Source organism: Triticum dicoccoides, chromosome 4B (genome assembly GCF_002162155.2).
Source record: "Triticum dicoccoides isolate Atlit2015 ecotype Zavitan chromosome 4B, WEW_v2.0, whole genome shotgun sequence".
Lineage (NCBI taxonomy): Eukaryota > Viridiplantae > Streptophyta > Magnoliopsida > Poales > Poaceae > Triticum > Triticum dicoccoides.
The window spans coordinates 472,951,377-472,972,115 of NC_041387.1; positions in this window are offsets into that span (position 1 = coordinate 472,951,377).

Sequence of the window (20,739 nt, forward strand, 5' to 3'; positions counted from 1 at the left end):
ATAGCATGTAAGCTCTAATTCATATATGCCTGATGTAGCCCTTCGTTTAATTCTTATAGTTCATCTCATTCAAAATCAATTAGTTTTTATGAAAAAGCTAAGAACGCGGGAATAGGAAAAACATGGGATTCTAGTGGAATGTCGTCTTGAATCCTACAGGATTGTACGAGTGTTTGATTGTGCATAGAAAAACGCAGAATTCTTTCAAAGAGGTTTGAGTGGATGGGATGTTTGCTATGAAATCTAGTGCAAATGAATCATATGGAAAAATTCCTATGGTTTACAATCCTACGAATCAAACAACCAAGATAGTAAAAATTCCTAATGATTAGAATCCTCCAATATTCCTTTGAGAATCCTTTGAATCAAAGAAGCCCTTAATCTATTTTATGATTCCTGGAATTAAGCGTTGTAAAGCATAAAGTAAAAACAAATAATGGCAATTCAACTAGAAAAAAAATTGGGCAGTTATGATACGGAAGATTCTAGAACAAAAGAGAACCACTGTTGTTTTGAGGTTTGTGCATTATGCTTAAGTTCAACCATGGAGTCTGCTAGATTGTACATGTGGCAAAATCCGGTGGGGGCTAGAAGATGGTGCGAGGGGCCGAGTGGAGGGAGACTATGAAGGAATGCACAAGTGCAGGATCGATATTTAGAGAGAGGGGGCGAACACGTGCGCTGTTGCACGCAGTGGCGGAGCCATGAAAAATAAATGAGATAGGGGGCCAAGCATTGCTAATCCTTTACGAGGAGGGTCAATTCATGAACTTAAACCATTTTTAGCAACAATTGTCTAATGATCGCATTCATATTAACCTCGATATATAGTGATGTTAGGGGGGAGGGCAGGGCCCTTACTGCTCCCTGTCTTGTCCATTGTGCACACATCTGAAAGATGAAGCGGAAGGCATGGATGATGAGAGGGGGGCGTTGGATATATAATTAATGTGGGTGTATTAGCTATATATGTTAATCCTATATAGAGAGGTATAGATTGATCGATGTGGACGTGGGAAAGAGGGTGAGACCTCACTGGATATATCGATTGATCGGTTTGTGTGGAAAACTATGAAATACCTAGCTATATACACACATACATAGAGGAACATCGATCGTTGCGCATGCACGTGTGAGAGATAAAGAATGCCCGATATGATGGAGAGGGGGATGTGTGTGGGTGTGTGCCTTCATGCGAGACCGACCTGAAGAAAAAGATTGCATGCGTGCGATGGATAATGCCGACTGCTAGTGTGTGTGCATGCATGCACGAGAGAAACTCAATGGTACAATTATAAAGAGAAGACTACTGTGTGGTTGTAAAAGAATAGGTGAGGTAATAATCAATGTAAAGTTGAATTCAAATATTTGAATAAGAGATCCTGATGTTTGAAACCCATGCATGCATGAATATAACGGAGATCTGTGCGGTGTGGTTTGGAAACGAGCATGTTCTAATGTATACACATTAAACAAGGTCAGACTGATTTGAATTTGAGATATCAATGGCAGACATCATTTGGCCATGTCGCATCCATGCATGGACACACTATTCTAATTGGAGATGATGGGCGGCTTTCACATCACATATCTATATCTATACCCCTATATATATTATATTTTATATTTTTTATATTGTGTGCGGGTAACTTTAACTTTGAAAGATGGTCGTTCGATGAGGCGAATCCGATGGTCCAAAGATGGCAAATTTGAGCACTATTAGCCGTTGGATATCATCTAGATTCCACCAGATTTCGCCACATGTATAATCTAGAAGACTCCATGGTTGAACTTAAGCATAATGCACAAACATCAAAACACAAGCACTTCTTATTTGTTCTAGAATCTTCCGTATCAGAATTGCCCAAATGTTTTTCTACATGATTTGCCATTATTTGTTTTTACTTTATGTCTTACAATGCACAATTCCATGAGTCTTAAAATAGATTAGCCTTCTTATAAAAACTAGATGATTTTGAATGAAATGAACTATAAGAATTAAACGAACATCTACATCATGCATATATGACTCAAATCTTGCATGCTATAATGTGGTATTTATTCATAATTTGGTTGCGAAATCTCATGCGTGCAATGCACGTGTACCTTTAGTCTAAATGGTGTTTGTGTGTGTGTTGTGTGTGTTGAGGTGCAAATTGTCTTTTTTTTGGTACACGTTAGTCTTGTTCTTCCGAAATTTTAAGCCGCGCCTTGTTATGCCGAAAATTCAAGCTAGCGTCTCTGTCTATCATGCTACGGAACTCCCGCCTCTTCAACCCGCGCCTTGTTAGCCCGAAATATTTAAGATATATCTTTGTCTTGTTGTGCTTCGACAACTCCCTCCATCTCAACCTGCTCCTTGCTATTCCGAAATTACAACACGCGCGAAAACTCCCCCCTCCTATGAAATCCCGACAAGCGAAATGCTCGTGGTACACCTGAACCGAAAGAACCGCCTCAAATCGGTGGAGGTACTTTCGTAACTTACCCAACATTTCGGACAAGCGCATCTCTAAGCCATGGTTCCCCACTGCCATCCCATCCGCCCACCCATTCGTACACCGAGGCCGAGAAAACCCGCGATGAAACCCCACACCCTGCTCCCTCCGCCACCCAACCGAAGCCTCTTCCCCAATGACGTCGTCCATAGCGACACCTCGACGTCCCTCATCCTCCGTACCGGATGAGGATCCGTCGTTGATCTCATCGTAACGCCGTTTCAGCCACCCCGTCCTCCACCTCCAAGGAGCTGCCCCGATGTTCCCCTCGTCTTTTGCACCACCTCCATTCCCACACCGCCGTCTGCACCTGCACCATCGGAAGAGCATCATCATCACCATTTCCTCGGATGAAGCTGCGGCCTAATCAGCGCCACCAAAGAGGTTGTACACTAATCGCCGCATTTTCTTCTTGATTCGATCTCACGGTGCTGCCGGTGCTCGGCCCCGAGCCGACACGGCGCGGCTCCATCCATGGCGGCGTCGCCAGCCACTTCCTCCACGGCGTCGCTCCCTCGGCGGCGACGTCCATATCGGTAAGAGTTGCTTCTGCTTTAGCTCTCGCTCACGCTGCTGATCTGCTCTTGCTCTTGGTCCCCTGCCTGGTCTGCTCTTGCTCTTGCTCTTGCTCGCGCTGCTGCTCTCGCTCTTGCTCTTGCTTGCGATGTTGCTCCGATTTAGCTACACTTCAGTCGACTGAATCGACTTTTGGGTCAGTCGATTTTCAGGGGGTGGGGGGGCTCACCGGGGTGAAGGAAGAACCAGCCGCAGTGGGGAGGGGGGTTCGCCGGAGAGTTACCCCACTATCTATCTTAGGGTTCAGGATGGGGGCGGTGGTCGCCGGCGGTGGCGGGGCATTGGTGGGGCGGTGGCGTGGGGATCGCCTGAGAAAAAGCTCGGCACGGGGGGGCCTAGAGGGATGGCCGGGGCGGTAGCGGACTGGCAGTGGGGAATGTTTTTGGGGCGGGCGGGGCGGCGCACCGCCGGCCGCGGGCGGCGGGGGGCTGCTGTTTGGCCAGTGGTGGCTGGCGGCTTAGGGGGGTGGAGGTTGAAGATCAACCGCAGGCCCTTGACTTCGTATCCAACGGCTGCAAAATCGACTGACCAGAGATGAAAAAGTCAGTCGACCGATGTGTAGCCTCACCTTGCTAGTGCGTTCAGTTTCGACAGCAAAATTCAGTTTCGATAGTTAATTTCAGTTTCGACAGTTAAGTTCAGTTTCGACAATTAAGTTCAAAGATGAGCGGCTGATGTATTTTACATCTAGCACTTTTTGGTTATGTATTTTACGTCTTGTATTGGAGATGCTATTAGAATTCCACTCAGGTTAACATTGTTTGTTGTCTCTCTCTTGCCCTGCTTCAGCCTCGGCGTCGTACAACTCATCGGAGCTGCTCCAATGACAAAACCCCCCATCACAGTAGAGCAGTACCTCGGGCTCCATCTCCAGACGCCTAAGATCTTCTTCCCCTCCTCCAACAGCCAAGTCAGTCGGAGCATCCTCACAGGCCAACCCAATCACGCTGAGATCGACATGGCTTCGCCAAAGAGGTTGTACACTTGTCGCATCTCTTTTTTACTCTACATGTTATATATATTGTCCACTGAGCACTCGTAGTAACGGGAAATACGATTATTTTATCCTACTATATGAAAAGCAGTGAGGTACCAGGCAACTTAGCTATCCGTGACGGACTCTCTTGAACGTCATCATTATTTATCTCTGTGCGTTTGAGCTGTGTATTTGTCGATGGGCCTGGGAGTTGAGCTAGTATGGCAGTGGCCTGGTCCAAAGTAATAGAAGTAGCACAAAAACATTTTTTTGGTGTAGGATTTTCCTTGCTCAAGCCTGCCTACTAGAATCACCAGTGCTTGAAAGGAAAAGTGAATGAAAAACATCGGAATTGGAAAGTTTCCTATGGTACTACTTTTCATGAATTTGGTGCAAAGGAATGGAGCAAAGGAAAACTGTAGGATTTGTTCCTTTAGTGTCTCCTTGAAAGAAAAACCGTAGGAATTCTAATTTCCACTTCTCCTCCTTTTCATATTCCTATTCATCAAGCACAAGACTAAGAGATAGTAGCATAATAGCATTATAACCGTACATTTTCTTGTGTTTGACTTAATCTCACCATGCTTTTTTGCATCCTGTGATCTTCCAATTGTTGTGAATCAAACACCCAGATTGGCAGAAATCATATGTTTTTAAATTCTCTGTTTTGCACGTGCATTCCTATCCTATTCCTGTCTATTTCCTACACCTGCATTGTTAGAATTCTCAAATTCAAACAAGCCCTTGCTCAATTACTTCTGTTACAGATATGTGTCAAAGAAAACCTTGTGTGGTTTGTCCTGCTCCTACGGTGATGTGTTCCACCCCAGCTCAGCTGCTCCAACGATGGAAGGGTTCACCACAGCAGGGATCCGCTCTCCAGACTGTCTTTCGCCGCCTCAGATCTTCTTCCCCGCCACCGGCAGCCACGACAACTGCATTACCATCATCAACTGAGCAGTTGACCTTGAGGACTACACGGGTCCGCAAGAGAGGTCGCACTCTTCCATGTCTGCTTACGTTATGCGTCGCTTAATATGATGACATGCTACATTATCGTCGTGTTCACCTATTAGACTCCGAGTCAGGTCCAAACTAATGTTGAAACTTGAGTTTTTAAATGGTTGTGGAGTACATATTGGGGCAGAAATCAGTACTATCTGTCTACTATCTGGTTAATCTCCGGTGCCTACTATGAGTTTCATGTTGGGTGCAAACAAACATTAAAGGAGCCATTATCTGTATTTTTTAACTAAAGTTATTATCTGCCTGCTATCATTGGTTTTGGGTCTATCCAGAGTTTGCTACCATCACTCTGGATGTGTGCATGCACTCCTTACATGATCTCACTATGTTTTATTCCTATGCATGCCAGTTATTGTACACAATGGAACTGATCATGTAGAGCAAAAGAGACGAGCCTTGCGTGGCAATAAAATTTCGTTCAGACGCTGTTCCATGGTGGGCGCAAAGGCAGCCCCCCTCCACCCATTTCGGATCGTAATCAAGAGGAAGATAACTGTTCTGAGGGGGATTCAGAAGGAGAAGACCACTCCTATTTACCCCATGAGGTCTTCTCTCTAACTTGGCATGATGATGTTGGTAATATCATGCATATGGTGCCTTGCATTGCTTACTGTATACATTAAAGATGTCATCTGCTTAGTTTAGACATGCTTTGTGTCAAAGCCATCTGTTTAGTTTCTTTATCGTATATGTGAATCATGCAATGCCATCTTGTCTAGCCAGGCATCATATATGTGAATTTTGCAATGCCACCCTGGTTAGCCAGTCATCTTATATGTGAATTATATCATGCCATCATTTTTTATTACATGTTAAATTTGTCAACAATTTTAGTACATTCAATTACTCTTCCTGTGCATCAGCCATTCGGCACGGTCATGGAAAAATCTGGAGTGGAAACAAGGTCTTCAGAGCAGACAATGTTATCTGACGAAGCACATGTCTTGCTAGTTATCGATAGCTCCTTACAGGAGGATTCAGAGACAGATGACCAGTCATATCCCCCCCCCCCCCGAGGTGCATGCCCTAACTTGGCAGGGTTATGTTGCTCATATCGTGCGTATGGTATCGTGCATTGCTATGTCATTTGCTTAGTTTAGACATGCTTTGTGTGAATGCCACCTGTTTAGTGTCTAATTACCATGTATGTGAATTATGCAATGCCATCTTGTTGCAAGACATTATATATGTGAATTATGCAATGTTATATTGTTGCAAGGCATTATGTATGTGAATGATGCAATGCCATGCTGTTTAGGCAAGCGTCATATATGTAAATTATATCATGTCGTCCTTTTTTTGTATTTCTCATTGCTTTTGTCGACAATGTTTGTATATTCAACTGCTCTTCTTGTGCATCAGCCATTTGAATTGGTGATGGAGAAATCTGGAGTGAAAACAAGGTCTTCAGAGCAGACAATGCTACTTGCTGAAGCAGATATCTTGCTGGTTACAGATAGCTCTTTAGAGGAGGATTCAGAGGTAGATGACCAGTCCTATTATCCCCCTGAGGTGTATGCTCAAACTTAGCAGGGTTATATTACTCATATAATGCATATGTTGTATTGCAATGCTTAGTTTTTACATCATATACACAATATTGAATGCCATCTCCTTAGTTGACACATCATATATGTGATTGCCCTCTGCTCACTTCCTTGGTATATAAATCATATATTTGAATTATGTCATGCCATGATGTTTACATAGACAGCATGTATCTGAATTATGGCATGCCAACCCATTTTCTAAAGACATAATATAGTTATACCATCTCATCATGTTTACATAGTCATCATATTTTAAATTATGTCATTCTATCCGTGAATTATATCATGCCATCATGTTTCCATCGACGGCATGTTTGTGATTTATGGCATGACAACCACTTTAATAGACACATCGTTTAGTTATATCATGTCATCCTGTTTACATAGTCATCTTATTTTGAAGTATGTCATTCTATCCTGTTTAGTTAGCCATCATACATGTGAAATTATGCCATACTATCCTGTTTAATTAGCCATCATATATGTGAAATTATGTCCTGCTATTCTGTTTGCTTAGACAACATAAATGTGAATTATTTCATGCATGTTTTCTTCCCTACTATCCATTGCACATGTCTATCTTACAATGTCTATACATTCAGTTACTTTTCTTGTTTATCAGCCATTTCAATTGGAGGGAGTGATGGCAGTATCTATGGGAGTAAAAACACGGTCTTCAGAAAAGATTGTGCTACCTGTCGATGCAGATAGAACCACGGTTGTACTTGCCCAAGAACCAGCCCCACCACACATAACCCACACTCATGTAGATTGTACCCCTACCTAGTTGGACAGAGAACCAGCTACACCCCTTCTAACCCCAACCCCAGCAGATAGACACCCAGTTCTCGTTGACACAGCACCGTCTCCACCACAGAGCACCCAAACACGAGCAGTTAGTAAGGCAACTACAGTGCCCAAATCACGAGGACCACCACTCCAAACCCGAAGTCAATGCTTAAAGCAGAAGAAGAATTGTTCTCAGGTCAGGTTCCGTAGCTATGGTTCATACTACTTTGCTATTGAATCACTATATTTACTGATACCAACTAATTTCAAATTTGAAGGATGCAATTGAAACTCCAATGGCGCGACAGGTATGTTTTAAACCCGATTCTTCAACGTGTTTGGTTGTTTGCTGTTGTAACTTGCTCTATTTTGATTTCAGTTTCAATTGAATAAATAGTTATGTTCTCATGCCATGCACATTACAAGTGTTGTTATTGCTGTGTAGTTTCCCACACTTATATTCTGTCTATGCTGCTTTGTCTTCAATAGATATGATTCGAACTGTATCTATCTTGATTTGGCAACATAAACTAGAATGATATAGACCATACAGTGACCATACTACATAGATACATGTTTGTTTCATGCTGTTATCCTGTCCACCTTACTACTGAACTGGTTTACCAAAATGAGTTTCATATACTACATTGTAAACCTGAGATGTGTTTGTTTGTTTCTCTTTTAGAACGCTGATAAAATATTGTAGAAGAGTACCCTGTTACGCAATGGTAAAGGAAGTAATGCAGATATGGTTCAAGATAGTGAGACATCCCTGTTGGTCTCCAAGAAAGCTGATAAAAACTATATTGAAGACACTGAGACAACCCCAAAGTCATGTCTTGATGTAGTGTTCAAGTTACTGGCTACCACTGCTGGCACCAGCTCTTCGAACTTGTTGCCTGAATCAGTTTGGCTTCTTGAGTCTCAACTTCAAGTTGAAAGACATCGATCAGATGTTATGCGACAGGAAGTCGAAGGACTGAGGAAGTCCCTGCAGAATTCAAATGCATACTTTCTGGTGCAACAGCAAGCGCTGGAGGACTTAAGCGCCAAACAAGAGAAAGTTAATAAGCTTGCTAAGCATCTTGCCAGCATTATGGGTACCCAGGATATTGTTTCTTGAGCTATTCTGAAGTGGTTTCAGTTCTGGACTTGTTTTGCTGCGGCGTTTATATGCTACTGTGTTCCCTATATTTTCACTGGTGGCGATCTTTGATGCCCAGTGGATGTAATATGTGTAATAGCCGTGATAGCCTAGTGTAAGTTGCTTGCTTATTTATTTCCTTGTTGTCTTGTTTATTTGTTTGCTTGTAGTCAGTGCAGTTCTTTTTCTGTGGTTTGCTAGTGGCTGCAATAACTTATTTTTTAAAACTAGGCCACAATAACCATGGGCTAATATTTACTGTAGTGACACTGGGCCTCCTACGGGCCGTAGAAACAGTGGGCCTTCTATGGGCCGTATAAATAGTGGGCCTTCTATGGGCCGTAGAAACAGTGGGCCTTCTACGGGCCATATAAACAATGGGCCTTCTACGGGTCGTATCATCAATGGGCCTTATACGGGCAGTATGATCGATTGGCCAAACATGGGCCAATAACAGGCCGCAATATGGCCGTAAACTGGCTAGAGTTGGAATCGTCCGTTCATGGGCCGACCATAACGGGCCATCGTTAATAGGCCATATTTGATGACGCTATGAAAATGGCCCAACGTATTAACGGACCACAAACGGGCCGACTGTAACCACGGGCTAAATTTGGCCCACAACCAGAAAATGACAGTAACAGGTCGTAAGTAAACGAATGCTGGAAATGAACCCAAGAATAAATGGGCTCTGAGAAGGCCGAAAGATAACATGGGCTGGAAACGGCCCAACGGAATAACGGGCCGTTAATGGGTATAAAGTGATACACTGTTCTTTACGGGCCAGTTTCACCACGGGCCGTTAATGGGTGTAAAGTGATGCACTGTTCATTATGGGTCAGTTTCACCACGGGCCATTAATAGGCCAAGAGTTACATAGGGCCTCATATGGGCCGAAAGACGTCATGGGCCATACATGGGCTAGAAGTGAAAACGGGCTGGAATTATATTGGATGGCCCAGATGACGCTACTGGGCCTAATTCGAATAGGGCGTAACGGGCCTTGGGTTAGCAGGCTGTAAATGGGCTATATGCGAACGGGCCGTTAACAGGCTTTCCTTGGGCCGGCCTGCCACCTTTTGACCAAGTCAAATGGGCTGGCCTTTTCACAGGAATGGGCCTCTGTTGGGCCATGCCACGTGTCGACGTATCATAGGCGCCTTCTGTCCAATGAGTGGATGACATCTGTCCCAGCGATGAGCCGACACGTGTTTCCTCCAGCCAATGATGACTTTACACGTGGAAAATCCCCATTGGTCGGGGTTGTTAATGGGTTATCGCATCCAAAACCCAACCCGATAGCTTAACGGCGTTCTGTTACAATGGATGCCACGTGTCGGTCACCCTTGACGAAAGCACTTCTGTGACGCACGATTTATCATCATGGAAGTGGACACTTCCGTGATGATAATTTTGGTAATGTCATGGAACACTTCTACGATAGCACAGGTATGACTATCTTGATTCTGTCATAAAATCGTCATGGATGTACATGCATGACAAAAAATGCGACCTACTATGACAAACACGTATCATCACGGAAGTGTATTTTTTTTTGTAGTGAATGGATGATGGAGTTTAATTGTTAAGCAATTCAATGAGGGAAGCTTAGCTACATTCAATGACTTACTCACCTAGACGGAGGGAGTAGCAAGTACTAGTACTACTACAATAGTGGACTCAAATAGCAATTTTGTCTCATGCAAGAGCCTGGCTACTATATGCGTGCTCCAAGGCACCGCACCACGCGAGCGTTCGCAACTGCTACGTTCGGGTTGCGCTTGGCTCTTCGCCTCTTCGAGAAGATGAACAATGATGCTACTCCTACTTCTACAGTATCGAATCCACTGCTGCATGTTCGTGCACCTCGTGCGGGAGGGATAGCATGTAGCGAAAGCTTCTACTAGTCCTGCCAGACACCACGCTCATGCACGAGGGAGGGACGCAACTTCATTGACTTACTACTCCTGCCTTTGCGTCTATGATAGGTGGGCCCAACAGGTGGTTGGCCCACCTGTCATGCAGCCAAAGGCAGGTGCAGTTAAGGCACCGGAGCTCAGTCCGCGAGGGAGAGGGCGTTGTAGTAATCAAACTTCTTGGTCTTGTATGAGTTGACGCGACACATCAAAGCACTGCACTCGATATAAGACTTTTTACACATTTCAAATGGACTACAACATACGGATGTATGTAGACATATTTTGCTTCGTATGTAGTCACTTGTTGCAATCTCTAAAAAGACTTATATTTGGAAACGGAGGGAGTACAACGCATGCATGCATGCTGTGACTTTCCTACTTGCATTTGTTGATTTGATGCACCTTGCCAAATTTTGACTATAAATTTAACTAACCAAATTTTCATGCATGTCACAAAAAATTACAGGGCTGTTTGGATTGTGACTATGTTTGTCTTATGTTGCCACATTAATTTTCCCACACTTGCCTAACTTGAGTTGTTCAAATTGTTAGACACACTTTGGCTTGCCTAAGGGAATCTTGCCATAATTCTTGTGTCTATGACATGTGGGGTTCACTGCTAATAAAAAAATTCCTGTCTTAGATATGGCTAATAAAAAAGACTGACATTTAGGAACGAAGGGAGTACAAAATATAAATAATAATGCATGTTGGGGCAACCCACATTTCCGCTAATTTTAGCCGTGGGCTTGTTCACAATTTTTACGAGGGGGTGGTTGTTCATTTAATGGAGGGACTTGTAGTACCAGACTTGAACGATACAAAGTGCGACCTGGCACACCGTAACACCACTTGGAACAAGCGGGTAGCTATCTCAAAAAACAATCAACAACTAAAAAACCGCGACCTGGCATGTAGTAAAAAAATTTAAACGATTGTTTTGATGGAGTGAAAAAGCAAAACTACCCCACTACGTATATATAGGCTGAAGCCTCCGCGCTTGCTTGCTAGGGTTGCTCTATTCACACACTCTCATCCTCTCCAGATCTAAACAAGATAGGGGTTGTAACACAGTCTTTCTCCCTTAAAAAAACACTATCTTTCTATCCTCACCGCTGGTTATAGATCCGGACGTATCCCCCTCCGTCGGTGAAGGGGAGCAGGGGCAGCGTTTAGGCCGTCGTCGACAGCGAGGGAGGAGACCCACTGCCGGCCGCACCGTTATCTCTGGTCGAGCGCCGGCGCGGGAGGTCCTCCGATCCCTTCGTCATTTCCTGTGGGCGGATCCGGCCTCCCGCCGCCCACCTATCCACATCCCGACGACCTTCAGGTATATCTTCGTTCGAAACCGCCTTAGCTCTACTTCCCAAGCTCGCTACATCACTACATGTGCATCATTTTCTACCTCTCAGCCCCACTCGATCGGATGGTCCAATGTCACCTATTTTTTTCTATTATTAGAGGTAAAGCTACTTCATGGAGTGGAATCTTGTACTCCCTCCGTCCGGAAATACTTGTCATTGAAATGGATGTATCTAGATGTATTTTAGTTCTAGACACATCCATTTTGATGACAAGTAATTCCGGACGGAGGGAGTACTTGGTTCAAACAAGAAATAAAGTGGGGTGGGGGAATTTAGTATGTACATCGGACTTGGTACAAACAGGAAGGAAAGGGGATGAAAGTAGTACAGACTGGTCATCCAACCGGTCTCTTGGTCGAAAAGGGAAATATAGGGGTAACGCTGTACATAGTGGTATGACCAGGACTAGATTTGCTATCCACACATCGGAGTAGGTGGCTAGAGTGAACAAAAATGGGACCAACCAAGATATGTTTCTTGGATGTTTGTTTCTCAAGGCAACAAACTATGAATCACCACTTTATGCCCCTGTTTACGTACATGGTGCTGGACTGCTGGTGCACCCACTGTCCCATGCCCTTATACCAAATATTTAGTTGTTCTTAATCTAATGTCCCTGGTAAAAATGAAGCCATGCCACTGTTATAAGACATGACAATTTAGCCAAATGTTTTTGCCTATAATTGTTTGAGACTTTGACTATTTCCTCTGTACCTTTTTGTGCAAACAGGGATATCCAATTCACCTGGTTGCTGTTGTGACCTTTTAGTGCACTGCACAAAACTCTTCTTAAAAGAAGTGACTTTTGTGATGTTTAACTAGAATGTCAAAATGGAACAGTTGGTTCATTTCGGTGGAACTGCACAAAGGGAGATCTGTGTTCCAATCCTCATCATCCATATTGGCGCCATAACCTTCCTTTAGGTAAGAATGATATTTAATGCATGTGTTCATCTCTATTTTCTGACTGCCTTGAGAAAATAATGCTATTTTTTACTAGTACACTTGTACTCCCTCATTGACAAAACCAATTCTGAAATAGGTCAATCATGTACTTGGTTTCACCAACTGGTGAGGAGAAAGAGAAACAGAGCATGAAGAGGAAGAAGAATAAGAATAAACAGTGCCAAGGCGATCTTGCTGAAGCCAGAGGCCTTAGTCGAGGCCATTCAAGGGCTCCGGCAACGACTACCTTACATGTGAGACGATCCTCCAGGGAGCCTTTCCACTTATGATGTCTCACTTAATTAATTAGGAGTACTTAAGTACCACTAATTTATTGCTGCCTAATTTTCCTGTCGGAGTTAAACAAATCTTTAATAGGACCCTATGCTGAATCATGTACGTGTGTATGTTTGTCTATGGAGGTGAATCATGTGGTGGAGCAGGGAGGGAATATTATTAGTGTCATGATATAATAGTGCTATTGTTTTGCAATTTATTGCCATTGGTTCAATGAGGCAATGTTTTGCGTATTGTCCATCATGAATTTGTTCTACTGTTAGAGTAATATGCTAACGTCTTCCTATCCTTTCTCACTAAGCTAATGAAGGTTTCACCTTGTTCCTACTTGTGCAAACAGGGATCATGTTGTGCCAATCATACATTTTAGTGGAACTACACAAGACAATACAATGAACTGTATCCCAGCCAGTGCTTGAACTCTGCTTGAAGATCTTGATAATCTTTTGATATAATCTCAGCACTGGTAAACAAGAGTGATTTCAACCATACATTTAAAGTGCACAAAAATATATACTATTGAGTGATTCTAGTGAGTGCTTTATCATCTCTTATGGGACTACATGAATAATCTTTTTTTTCTCAGGTTGGTATGGGCTAAGGCCTTCATCCATATTATTTTGTTGTCGTCTCTATTTGTATCGTGCTACTGTCATGAGAAACTCCTTTATCTTTGCATGTTAAAGTTTTGCAACCTATGATAAATGGCAATGCTTTGAGTGTTGAGCTAATTGGCACTGATTAAATAAACTAATACCTCTCTTTAAGCAAGACTACTATGTTGCTTACTTTACCCATTAAGATAATGAGGGTGCTTCTATTTGTTAGTGTATGTTTCATCAACTAGTCCCTCTATTACAGTAATCTCACTCTCTCAATATATGTGCCAACAGGGATGCTCGATTTTGGTGGAACTGCACAAAAACTTTGGGTGCTTCATGGACTCGACAGCTTCCGTCCTTTCCTGTCAGTCGGTAATCTCGGCTTGCTTTCTTCCTTCACCATCAGTCGCTTCGCTTATCTCGGCTTCCAGTCAAAGGAAATAGTAATTGATATGCTACCTCACACAGGTTGGTACTGGTCTTTATCCTGATTATTGTGCTTGTCATGTATTGGTAATTTGGTATTGTGCTACTGTTTGCCGATTTTATAAAGGAGTAACTTGGAGCCTGAACTCGCAGGCAAATCATTGCATTGGGTGATTTTAGTAGAACTGCACAATATGATCAGATGGACAAATACTTATGTTGCTGCTATGTACTCCAAAGTTCACTCAGACAAGCATCGATGTTCACAAGAAGTGCCTATATTCATTCGAGTGTCAACCGGCGTCAACCAGTTGTCAAACTCCCAAGTATTAGGAGAGTGAACGCCAAAAATATTGCTCGGCGCATAGCCCAGAAGAACACAGTCCAGTCTTTGGTCCCAACTTATGGCCTTTGGTTATCGACAGATATGGTAGCGAACTGTATGGCATGGAGTCTAAAGATTCCAAAAAAGTTGGTTGACGCGTATATTCATCTGGCACTTAGTTAGTCTGCACGCCAGGGATGCTCCATTTCAGTTGAACTGCACAGAAAAATTGGGTGGTTCATTTTCTCAACCTCCTCCTTTCTCGTTTGCAATGTAGAATTTTGGCGAGCTACAGGACCAAGATGAGCCAATAAACTAGTTGGGTGAAAGTAGTGGCCAAGTTACTCAAACCTTGCTCAGCACGAGGCCATTATTTGAGGATAAACCTACAAGCAAAGTTCAGATTGTCTGTGCTGCCTCTTATGTACTCAAAAGTTTACTCGTACAAGAATTAATTTTAGCAAGAAGTACCTCCGACGGAACACCATTTACCAGTCTCTACCCTAGGTAATTAGAGTTCGTCCATGGATCATATTTGTTGTGATCTCAATCATTTGGACGCATAAACATACTGAACATGTGTATATCTGAATCTTTTTGTGAATTATGTATGAATATTGTCGTGTGATCTATCAATCATTTGGATGCATAGATATGCTGAGCTTGTGTATATATGAATTTTTTGAGTTTTTGATAGTGAATGTTGGCTATGAATATGAACGTGTCCTGTGAACCTGAGTTTGATACGAATGTTTACCTTTTTTATTGTATTTGTGTGTGAACTTGTTAGTATGCCTACTGTGGGGTATGTGATGTGTGGGTGTCAACGGCACACCTTCTTCCCGAGAAGAATTGCACCTGCTTTGTTAGGGTAGCAACGGCGCATTAGCTCTTTTTAATCTTTTTATTACTCTGTCTTCCCCTCTCCCGCGCTCAACCCCTGTCGTAATGTTTTCAGCCTCAAAACAAACATAGTACTGCGTTGTTTTTGGGGCTTGATGAAAAACCGAGTGTTGGTTTCTGTAGGTTGGCCCGCCCAGCAAATGGGCTGCTGGTCCACCACGACGGACTAGGAGGCTAAAAATACAAGTTGTATGGTGCAGAGGCAAGTAAAAAACGCATCGAGAGCAATCCACTAAAGAAGAAAAAATCGCTCCTGATGTGCTCCTTCAGTCGTGCCGCCGGCCCCCTCTTTAATCCAGTTCGCTCGGGGATCTGGTATCATTTTTTTCCAGAGGGCGAACAAGTATCAGCTAGGCCTAGGTTTTGTATTTTAACATGCGTAGCCCACGACATACGGAGACAGCGGTTTCAACTTATTTTTTGAGGTCCATACCGGCAGCCCAATGTATTTTTTTAATAAAACGCAGGTCTCTGTTCTATTTATCTATATATAAGAATAATAATGTTGTGTCCAATTTATGTTTTCCCTTCTAACCACATTATATATATTTATATTATTACTATTATCGTATGTTTTATAGAGACTTATATATACATTATAAAAACATCCCACGTGTTATTAACTTATAAAAGTAAATGTTTAACAGAAGTTGGCAAGGAAACTCCTAGTTGTTTTTGACTCACAGGCAAGGAAAATCCTGGTGATTGCGTACAAAAGCTTGCGAAGATTTTAAGGACCAATTTAATAATAACGCGCTCATTTTTATTTTGAGAAATAACTCGCTAATTTGTTAATTATATATATATATATATAATGTGCCTCTCCGGTTTATTTTTTGATATTAATTGCTCCTTCTAACATAACATTATGTATGTATATAAATATATATATATATATATATATATATATATATATATATATAACGAGCCTAGATAATTTGTGTATTTCAAGGAAGTGCAAATGGGCTGGGATTTCTTAGAAAATATAAATGGGCCTGATTGACGCGAAATTATTTGTTCATCCAACCCAGCAAATGGACTGTACATTCTAGAAAACATGGGTTAAATATATGCCACATTTTTGCAGGCTGACATGTGGGCCAATAGGTCGAAGCCTATGCAGGGCATTGTCAACTTGGTCAACAAATGATTATGACATCCACAGCCATTGGATTTATATCCAACGGCCGGCATGCACCTTCAATCTCTCGTCTTCTTCCTCCAGCGTTGCTGGGACCGCCTGGTCCGGCCTCCGGCGGCTAGCGGCACTGCTTAGCAAGCATCGCTGTGAAGCGCTACCCCACTGACGGCCAGGCTATCCCTCCACACCTCCACACCTCCTGTTATTCTCCACCGACTGCAGCCCCACACCGCACCAAAACTATTTATAACCCTTCTTCTCCTCTCAATTTGTGACTCCACTGCCGCATCTTCCCATATCCGAGTCGTTCCCATTCGGGGCCTCGCCGTCGTCCACCGCCTCGCTGCGCTCGGTGTGGCGTTGTCAACAAACGAGAGTCATCGGGAGAGGACTGTACATGGAGAGCCTGACGGCTGGGACCCACGAGGTCCATGGTCGCACGCAAGGAAAGTTCCTCCTTATTAAGCTGAAAAAAATGTTTCCTCCACCTGACAGCTAGGACCCACCGGCTGTATCTTCGCATGGAAGGAAGTGCCTTCTTGTTTTGCAAAAAAAAATATTCATCTCGTTGACAGCTGGGACCCGTCAGATTTGGTGGGTGACTTGTGGGCCTACTAAGCGGACGTGTACGCAGGGCTTTGTCAACTTAATCAACAAATGATTCTAGCAGCTGGACCGTTGGATGTTAATCCAACAGCCGTGCTCCTGCTTCAACCTCTGTTCTTGCTCCTGTCTCCCGTGGGCGGCACCACGGCTGTGTTGCCACGCACCCGAACCAGTCAAGTTTCCCACTCCTCTCCATCTGCGACTCCACTGCCCCGTCTTCCCCATCTCTGGGTCATTCCAGTCTGGGGCCTCGCCGTCATCCACCGGCCTTGGTGCGCTCGGCATGGTGTGGTTAACGTGGTCAACAACCGAGAGTCATCGGAAGATGACTGTTCCTGAGAGGCTGACAGTGGGGACGCACCACGCCCATGGACGCATGCATGCAGCGGAACGCTGCATGGTCAACATGGTCAAGGAACGACTTCCATCGGAAGTGTACTGTACGTGGAGAGGCTGACAGCTGGGTCCACCGCCGCAGCAACGAAGTGCCTCCTTATTACGCGGAAAATAATGATTCCTCCACCTGACAGCAGGGACTCACTGGACGGGCCATCGTATTTTGTGGGGAAAAATGTTTCCCCCCTGACTGCTGGGACCCACCTGATGGGCCACCGTATTTCGCGAAAAAACATTCCCCCCGCTGTCAGCTTGGACCCACCAGAAGTGCCTCCTTATTAAGAAGAAAAAAATGAATACTCCCCCTGCTAGCTGGGACCCACCTTGGTCGGAGGCTGACTTGTGGGCCTACTAAGTTGACGGGGATGGAGGGTTTTGTCAACTTAGTCAATATGAATGATTCTAGCTCCAGTGACCCTACGATGTCCATCCAACGGACGTAGTGCTTCTTCAACCTCAGGTCTTCTTGCTCCAGTCACCCAAAGCAGCACCGGTCGTGCCGCGTGCTCCTGCCTCCCGTGGCCGGCTGTGATGCCGCGGAGGCCTCATCGCCCCCTACTACTCCTGCCGCTGGCTAGGCCATCCCTCTACTCACCCACACCCCCTGTTATTCTGTGGCGACGGCAGCCTCACACCGCAGCCGAACGAGTGAACCCTCATACTCCTCTATGCATGGGCATCCACTACCGCGTCTTCCCCGATTCTGCGTCGTCCCCTTCCTAGGCCTCGCCTTCGTCCACCGCCTTGGTGCTCTCGGTGCGGCGTGGTCAACGTGGTCAAGGAATGACTTCCATCAGAAGAGTACTATACGTGGAGAGGCTGATAGTTGGGTCCACGGCGGCCGCAAGGAAGTGCCTCCTTATTACGCGTAAAATAATTATTCCTCCACCTGACAGCAGGGACCCACCGGACGGGCCACCTTATTTCACGAAAAAAACGTTTCCCCCCTGACTGCTGGGACCCACCAGCTACATCTTCGCACGCAAGGAAGTGCGTCCGGGAAAAAATGATTCGCCCCCTGACTGCTGGGACCCACCAGCTACATCTTCGCATGCAAGGAAGTGCGTCTGGGCAAAATATAAAAAAAGAGTCGCCCCCCTGACTGTTGGGACCCACCATCTACATCTTCGCATGCAAGGAAGTGTGTCTGGGCAAAATATAAAAAAAGAGTCGCCCCCCTGACTATTGGGACCCACCATCTACATCTTCGCATGCAAGGAAGTGCCTGATAGTCGGGACCCACCTGGTCGAAGCGTATGTAGCATTGTCATTCTGGTCGCAAAGTGTATGTACATACTGGTGGATGTAGAGGCGCGCACGTGTCGTAGTAGAGGCACGCACATAGCATGTACACGTATGTACAGCGGCCAGTGTGCAAGAAAGAAAATACACCCACGTACGTACATACGGGCGGGGTCTCGAACGCCTACTCGTGCATACATACGGCCAGGGCTCGTGTACATGGCTCGGTTGGAACGGAGAAACTACGTCATCATCGTGTTCATGGGGAGGCAACGGAATGTGTCGTGTTCATCGGGAGGCAATGGAATGCGTCATGTTCATCGGGAGGCAACGGAAGGCGTGGGAGCCAACCAGCTTGGAGGGAACAGGCGATGGAAACGAGGCCTGGCGCACCGCAGAACAGAGGAAACGGCCTTATGTTCGACCGGCCACGTTCGAAACGGGATCCTGTTCATCAGGAGGGGTCTGGCGTACCGCAAAATGGAGGAAACGGCCTTGTGTTGGACCTCCTACGGTCGAAACGGGGTCCTGTTGATCGGGAGGGGTGTGGCGTACTTCAAAACGGAGGAAACGGACTTGTGTTGGAGCGCTACGGTCGAAACGGGGGTCCTGTTCATCGGGAGAGGTGTGGCGTACTGCACAACGGGACTCCACGGGATACTGTTCATCTCCACCGTCGACCTCCTCCGGCCTCCACGGGCTACTGTTCATCCACCGTCGACCTCCTCTAGCCTCCACCTGCGACTGTTCATCCACGGGATCCTGTTCATCCAGCCTCCACCCCACGCTACTCCACCGGCTACTGTTCAACCACCCCTCTCCACGAGCTCCTGTTCAACCACCCCTCCACAGGCTACTGTTCATCCACCCCTTCATCGTCTACTCCAGCCCTCCACGGGGTCGTCTTGTTGATCCAGCCCCAACCGGCTCGATCGATCGGGGTCCTATTCATTAAAAGGCAACACCACGGGGTCTTGTTCATCCACCCCCACCGCTCATTGTTCATCCACCCCCTCCCCCACAACGATCACTGTTCATCCAGAGGCACCATCGATTGGCTTCAGTTAGCAACAGTAGCAAAGGAATCGCTCGATCGGTTTCAGTTAACAGCCATCGATCAATCGCTCGGGTTCAGTAACGCATAGCCTGCAGTGCAATCGCTCAGGTTCAGTTAGAGCCCAGCACCTCGCTCGGGTTCAGTTAGAGCCAACGCCTCGCACACACGCGCGTATGTGTACGAGATAAACACGCATCACTCGGCCCCCGACCACCCACCATAACCGGGAACTCGCCAAAATTTTCCTCGCCCTCGCTTCTACCACGGTTTTTTCCGTCATGGACGACCCAAAGAATGTCATGCAGCTGCGTCTCCAGCCCTCCTAGGATGAAAAGCCCATTTTTTGTCATGATTTTTTGTCATAGAAGTAGGAGCCCACCACATCTATGATGATGCTGGGTTTTGTTACAGTTATCATCATAGAAGTGTCATAAGTATGACAGAAAAATTTCGTTTGGCCCAAAATGTCACGGATGTGTCTTTTTTTTGTAGTGCATTGTTGCAAGTAATAAAAATTGCTCTCTAAATATGTATGATATATTAGTGTGGAGAAAATAAGCTTTATACGAGCTTGTGATATGGCAGAAATAAAAGCGACTGGCTGTATAATAAAGGACCCTATCACAAGTGGCAATATAAAGTGACGTTCTTTTGCATTAAGATTTCGTGCATCCAACCATAAAAGCACATGACAACCTCTGCTTCCCTCTGCGAAGGGCCTATCTTTAATTTTTGTCTTCTACCTTACACAAGAGTCATGGTGATCTTCACCTTTCCTACAATTTACCCTTTGGCAAGCACTATGTGTTGGAAAGATCCTGATATATATATCCAATTGGATGTGGGTTTTCGTAAAGAATTATTGTTGACATTAACCTTGAGGTAAAAGGTTGGGAGGCAAAACTATAAGCCTCCTATCTTTCTCTGTGTCCGACTGAAACTTCATACCCATAAGTA